This window comes from Triticum dicoccoides, chromosome 2A, assembly GCF_002162155.2.
Source record: "Triticum dicoccoides isolate Atlit2015 ecotype Zavitan chromosome 2A, WEW_v2.0, whole genome shotgun sequence".
Taxonomy (NCBI): domain Eukaryota; kingdom Viridiplantae; phylum Streptophyta; class Magnoliopsida; order Poales; family Poaceae; genus Triticum; species Triticum dicoccoides.
Genome location: NC_041382.1, coordinates 71,452,536 through 71,459,377, shown reverse-complemented (window position 1 = coordinate 71,459,377; position 6,842 = coordinate 71,452,536).

Sequence of the window (6,842 nt, the reverse complement as noted above, 5' to 3'; positions counted from 1 at the left end):
GGGGGGGGGGGAATCCTACTCCCAGAGGGAGTAGGACTCTCCTGGCGCGCCAAGCTTGGCTGGCCAGCCTCCCCCCTCTAGTCCTTTATATACTGAGACAGAGGCACCCCAGAAACACACAAGTTGATCCACGTGATCTATTCCTTAGCCGTGTGCGGTGCCCCCAGCCACCATAGTCCTCGATATTACTGTAGCGGAGTTTAGGCGAAGCCCTGCTGCTGTAGTACATCAAGATCATCACCACGCCGTCGTGCTGACGGAACTCTTCCCTGACACTTTGCTGGATCGGAGTCCGGGGATCATCATCGAGCTGAACGTGTGCTCGAACTCGGAGGTGCCGTAGTTTCGGTGCTTGATCGGTTGGATCGTGAAGACGTACGACTACTTCCTCTATGTTGTGTCAACGCTTCCGCAGTCAGTCTGCGTGGGTACGTAGACAACACTCTCCCCTCTCGTTGCTATGCATCACATGATCTTGCGTGTGCGTAGGAATTTTTTTGAAATTACTACGAAACCCAACACTCCCGAGCATGGCGCCTCGGGGGCTCTTACCGGACCTCGGGCCGCTCACCTCCTGCCCTTGACCACGGCATCGTGACCTGGCATACCAGCGACGGCCGAAGCTTGCCTGGGGACTGGGTCCCGTCGGCGTAGAGCACTAAGCTACCACGAGAGTAAAAGGGGGGCACCGTGCCCAAGCGATAGACGCAAACACAACATAAATTGAGAGTACTAACATTAAGACAAAAGTGTCACGATTTTTACACACCCCCACGGGGCCCTTCATGGTTTCTATGTAGGAATGAAACAAAAGGAAGAAGGCCTCCTAAGGATCGCGGCTCAGGCAGCGTTGCCCACGATGTCAGGCCAGCACCATTCCTCCCCTAGGCTCGGGCGCGGCGACGCGGCAGCTCGTAGCTGTCGTCGTCGCTCGAGCTTGGTCCGGAGGAAGCGTTGTTCCTACCGGAGGAGTCACAAACAAGTCCAAGGGAAAGTTCGCCGCCAGAAGCCTCGCCGCCTCACTGACCAGTAACGGGATCGCCGTCTCGATCGCCTCCCCTGGGGCAGCACTCCAGACGTTGGCCATGCTCCCCAAAGACCTTGAAGAAGAGCGTCGACACCCCGTCGTACTTGAAGTGAGGGGCGTGCCTCCCCTCCGAGTTGCAGGCGCGGGCGATCGTGCCCCATTCTCGGGTCATGAAGACATCACCGGGGTAGACGGCCTCAACCTCCGCCTCTGAAGCTTGCCTGCAACAACCATCGTGCTGCAGCCACAGCTCGATGGGTCCCTTTGGCGGTATCTCCCCCGCGAGGGACCGCGGGAGCCGGATCCACGTGCGTGGCGGCATTGCCATCCACACCATGAAATCGCGGGCCGTGTCACGTGCGTCGGCTTGCGGGCAAGGTGGTCGCCCGGCCACCGCTTGTTCTCCCCCGTGGCAGCCCCTGAGGGCAGGGCTATGCGTGCGAACATCCGCACTGACCAGAAAGCCCGGTGGAGCGCGTTCATGCCAAGGTCGCATTGCCGTGGGTGCTGCGATGGCATCACGAGGACAATCATGCCTTTTCTTTGGCGGGAGCAGCTCTGGTTCCACCCACGGGGGTTTCCCCTTCTTTGCAGCGGAGAACCTCCTCACTGGTGCCATGGATGCTTTGGCAAGACGGCGACACGACGAAGAAGAAGAAGGAGCAAGCAGCGAGAAGATAGAGATGGGCTGGAGGCTCCGCCCCTCCTCCATTTATAGCTGGAGGAAGGCCAACCGCCGACCTCTCATATTCCAAGCAATGATGGATCCTCTGCATGCATCAGGCAGTTGTCAAGTCGGGCAGTTGCCGAGGCGCGTGGGGAAGTGGAGACACCCACGTCCCATCGAGCGCCACACGTCAGCCTGGCCCGCAGGCAATTGGGGCCTGTGGCACTTCACCCTTGCCCATTGGCTTCGCTTCGAAGCCAAGTACGAGCCCGCCTTGGGCCCGGGGGCTACCATCAGCGTTCTGGGAACCAGGGTACCCAGACTTGCATGCCTGCGGCCCAAGGCGTGGCTTCATCGATGGCCTGGTACGGCCCATCTGCAGGACCGCCAAGACAAGACCCTCGCGAGTGGCCAAGCCTCACGAGGAGGACAACAAAAAGACCTCCCGAGGGAGTGGCCTCCCCAGGCGGCCTCCCGAGGAGCGGAGATTCTTATGCAGGTGCCCAACCTCATGAGGTTGTGGTGCTGCAAGCCATGACAATCAAGGCTAGGCAGGCGCCAACGGGCCCAGAGAAGACAGTTTCTTCTTTGGTGCTAGGGAGGCAAGCGCAGGTGTGGGTTCCCGAGGAATCTGGCAAAGGTTTCCATTCTAGTGGAACAAGACCAGGACCGCCAGGACGACAGGACAGATGTCATCGCCGAGCCCACTGCAGCATCATGACCAGAAGCTTTGCCGATGAAGACCACCTTTCGCCAGGATAAGATGTACTACTTGTCCCCTTTCAAATTGGCCAGTGTGGAATCCCTCCCCACCTACGTTTTTGGGGAAGAGGACCGAGGCCACTATAAGTATAGGTTAGCCACTCCTACTTCTTGAGCTTGCATTGGTTTTTCCCTTGAAGAGGAAAGGATGATGCAGCAAAGTAGAGATAAATATTTCCCTTAGTTTCAGAACCAAGGTATCAATCCAGTAGGAGACCATGCACAATTCACCGAATAGCTGCACAAAGAATCAAACAACTTGCACCCAACACGATAAGGGGGTTGTCAATCCCTTCACGGTTACTTACAAAAGTGAGATCTGATAGAGAAAGATAAACGGTAAAGTAAATATTTTTGTATTTTTGGTTTATAGATCGGAAAGTTAAAGATTGCAAAAATAGTAAATCGGAAACTAATATTGTAGATTGGAAACTTATATGATGGTAAATAGACCCGGGGCCATATGTTTCACTAGAGGCTTCTCTCATGATAGCATATAATACAGTAACAAATTATTGTCGAGCAATTGATAGAAAAGCGCAAAGTTATGACGATATCTAAGGCAATGATCATTAATATAGGCATCACATCCGTGTCAAATAGACCGAAATGATTCTGCATCTACTACTATTACTCCACACATCGACTTGGCTCATGCCTGCATCTAGAGTATTAAGTTGATAAAGAAAAGAGTAATGCATTAAGTAAGATGACATGATGTAGAGGAATTAACTCAAGCAATATGATGAAAACCTCATCTTTTTATCCTCGATGGCAACAATACAATATGTGCCTTTCTGCCCCTACTGTCACTGGGAAAGGACACCGCAAGATTGAACCCAAATCTAAGCACTTCTCCCATTGCAAGAAAAATCAATCTAGTTGGCCAAACCAAACTGATAGTTCGAAGAGAATTACAAAGATATCAAATCATGCATAAAAGAATTCAAAGGAGATTCAAATAATATTCATAGATAAGCTGATCATAAATCCACAATTCACCGGATCTCGGCAAACACACCGCAAAAAGTATTACATCGAATAGATCTCCAAGAACATCGAGGACAACATGGTATTGAGAATCAGAGAGAGAGAGAGAAGAAGCCATCTAGCTACTAGTTATGGACCCGTAGGTCTGAGGTAAACTACTCACGCTTCATCAGAAAGGGCAATAGAGTTGATGTAGAAGCCCTCCATGATCGAATCCCCCTCCGGCAAGGTGCCGGAAAAGGTCCCGAGATGGGATCTCATGGGTACAGAAGATTGCGGCGGTGGAAAAGTGTTTGCGTGGATGCCTCTGTTGGTTTGGGGATATTTAGGAATATATAGGAAAAATAATTAGGTCGGTGGAGTCACGGGGGGCTCACAAGGGTGGGGGGCGCACCCTACCCCCTTGGGCGCGCCCTCCGTCCTTGTGGCCGCCTCGTGGCTCCCCCAACTTCATCTCCAAGTCTCTTGGTTGTCTTCTGGTCCAAGAAAAATCATCGCAAAGGTTTTATTCTGTTTGGACTCTGTTTGGTATTCCTTTTCTGCGAAACTCAAAAACAGGGAAAAAATAGGAACCGACACTAGGCTCTACGTTAATAGGTTAGTCCGAAAAGAAATATAAAATAGCATATTAATGCATATAAAACATCCAAACAGATAATATAATAGCATGGAACAATAAAAATTATAGATACGTTGGAGACGTATCAGCCACCACCATAGAGAGGGCATTCGAACCTCGTCGACTCATTCCTCACCCCCAGACTTCGTGAGGTTGTTCATCCCTTGGACTAGTTCATCCTAGGCCCCTCGTGAGGCCAGTCCACCACAAAGCAGGAGTAGGGTCTTACACCGCAAGGTGGCCCGAACCTGGGTAAACTGTCGTGTCCATCTTCTTCCTTGTTCTTGTGATTGAGCTAGGCCGTGGGGTGATGGGCTGGTTGGCTGGATAGGTCGAGTCCTTCGCAGACACCCCAGAGTTTGAACCTTTCTTGGGTCTATGTTGCCCTAAATCCGACTTATGCATAGCTACGACAGGGGGGAACATCTACATACCCATGTAGATCGCTAAGCGGAAGCGTTTAATTAACAACACGGTTGATGTAGTCGTACACCTTCACGATCCTTTCCTATCAAGCACCAAACGTACGATACCTCCACGTTCAGCTCGATGACGTCCTCGCCTTCTTGATCCAGCAAGAGGGGCAAAGTAGTAGATGAGTTCCCGGCAGCATGATGGTGTGGTGACGGTGGTGGTGAAACTATTTCCGCAGGGCTTCGCCAAGCACAACAGATTTAGAGCGGAGGATGAACTAGAGGGAGAGGGGGCGCCGACACACGACTTGGTGAATCATGGTGTCTGGCACCCCCTCCCTTCCTCTCATATATATAGGTGGAGGGGGAAGGGAGGCAGCTTAGGGCACCTGCCGTGCCCCCTTCCATACTTGGCGCGTGGGAGAAGGAAAGGGGGCAGGCGGCCTCTAGGGCGCCTCCCCTTCCTTCTTCCTTGCATGGAGAAAGGTAGAAGGGGCCAGCCCCTCCTCCTTCCTTCCTAGAGCCGGCGGCTAGGAGGTGGGGTGCACCAGCCCCTTGTGGATTGGTGTGATCCCCTCCTTTTGGCCTTTTAGGCCCAACAACTCCCCTTTCCTTTCGGAACCCCTTCTAGTGATCCGATAATTATCCGGTGTATTCTGGAACCCTTCCGAAGACCGAATACCATCATCCTATATATTAATCTTTACCTCCGGACCATTTCTGAGCTCCTCGTCATGTCCGTGATCTCATCCGGGACTCCGAACAATATTCGGTCACCAACATACATAACTCATATAGTACTATATCGCCAACGAACGTTAAGCGCGCGGACCCTACGGTTTAGAGAATGATGTAGACATGATTGAGACGCTTCTCCGGTCAATAACCAATAGCGGGACCTGGATGCCCATATTGGTTCCTACATATTCTACAAAGATCTTTATCGGTCGAACCTTTATGACAACATACGTAGTTCCCTTTGTCCATCGGTATGTTACTTGCCTGAGATTCGATCGTTGGTATCTCCATAACTAGTTCAATCTCATTACCGACAAGTCTCTTTACTCGTTCTGTAATACATCATCTTGTAACTAACTCCTTAGCCACTTTGCTTGCAAGCTTCTTGTGATGCTGTATTACCTAGAGGGCCCAGAGATCCCTTTCCGTCATACGGAATGACAAATCCTAATCTCGATCCATGCCAACTCAACAGACACCTTCAGAGATACTTGTAGAGCACCTTTATGATCACCGAGTTACGAAGTGACGTTTGATACACACAAGGCATTCCTCCAGAGTCTGGGAGTTGCATGATCTCATGGTCGAAGGAACATCTATTTGACATTAACAAAGCAGTAGCAATAAACTGAACAATCATATGTTATGCTAACGGATTGGTCTTGTCCATCACATCATTCTCCTAATGACGTGATCTTGTTATCAAACGACAACTCATGTCTATGGTCAGGAAACCTTAACCATCTTTTGATCAATGAGGCTTACTAGGGACTTGGTATTTGTTTATGTATTCACACATGTATTTAAGTTTCCGATCAATACACTTATAACATGAATAATAAACCTTTATCATGATTTAGGAAATATGATAATAACCACTTTATTATTGCCTCTAGGGCATATTTCCAATAGTTGTATCTTGTTTTTAGGTTTTTCTACTTTAGATAGAGATGGGTTTTTTTGTATGTACTACATGGTTAGAAGATGTGGACTGCGTACATATGTGATGAGCACTACTGGTTTGCACCGTTTGTTTTTATATCAGATATGCACTACATGCATCCTTCTATGAACTGCATGTAAGTGAGACTTGTACTGTATATTAGCATGTTCCACACTCCATTTAATCCTTCTGTGCACTTCGTATAAGAGGGTCATGAGTGATAACCCACAAGTATAGGGGATCACAACAGTTTTCGTGGGTAGAGTATTCAACCCAAATTTATTGATTCGACACAAGGGGAGCCAAAGAATATTCTCAAGTATTAGCAGCTGAGTTGTCAATTCAACCACACCTGGAAACTTAATATCTGCAGCAAGGTATTTAATAGCAAAGTAATATGATAGCAGTGGTAACGGTAGCAAAAGGTAATGATAACGAAAGTAATGTTTTTGGTATTTTGTAGGGATGATAGTAATAGCAGCGGAAAAGTAAATAAGCGAGGAACAATATATGGAAAGCTCATAGGCAATGGATCAGTGATGGAGAATTATGCCGGATGCGGTTCATCATGTAACAATCATAACCTAGGGTGACACAAAACTAGCTCCAATTCATCAATGTAATGTAGGCATGTATTCCGAATATAGTCATACGTGCTTATGAAAAAGAACTTGCATGACATA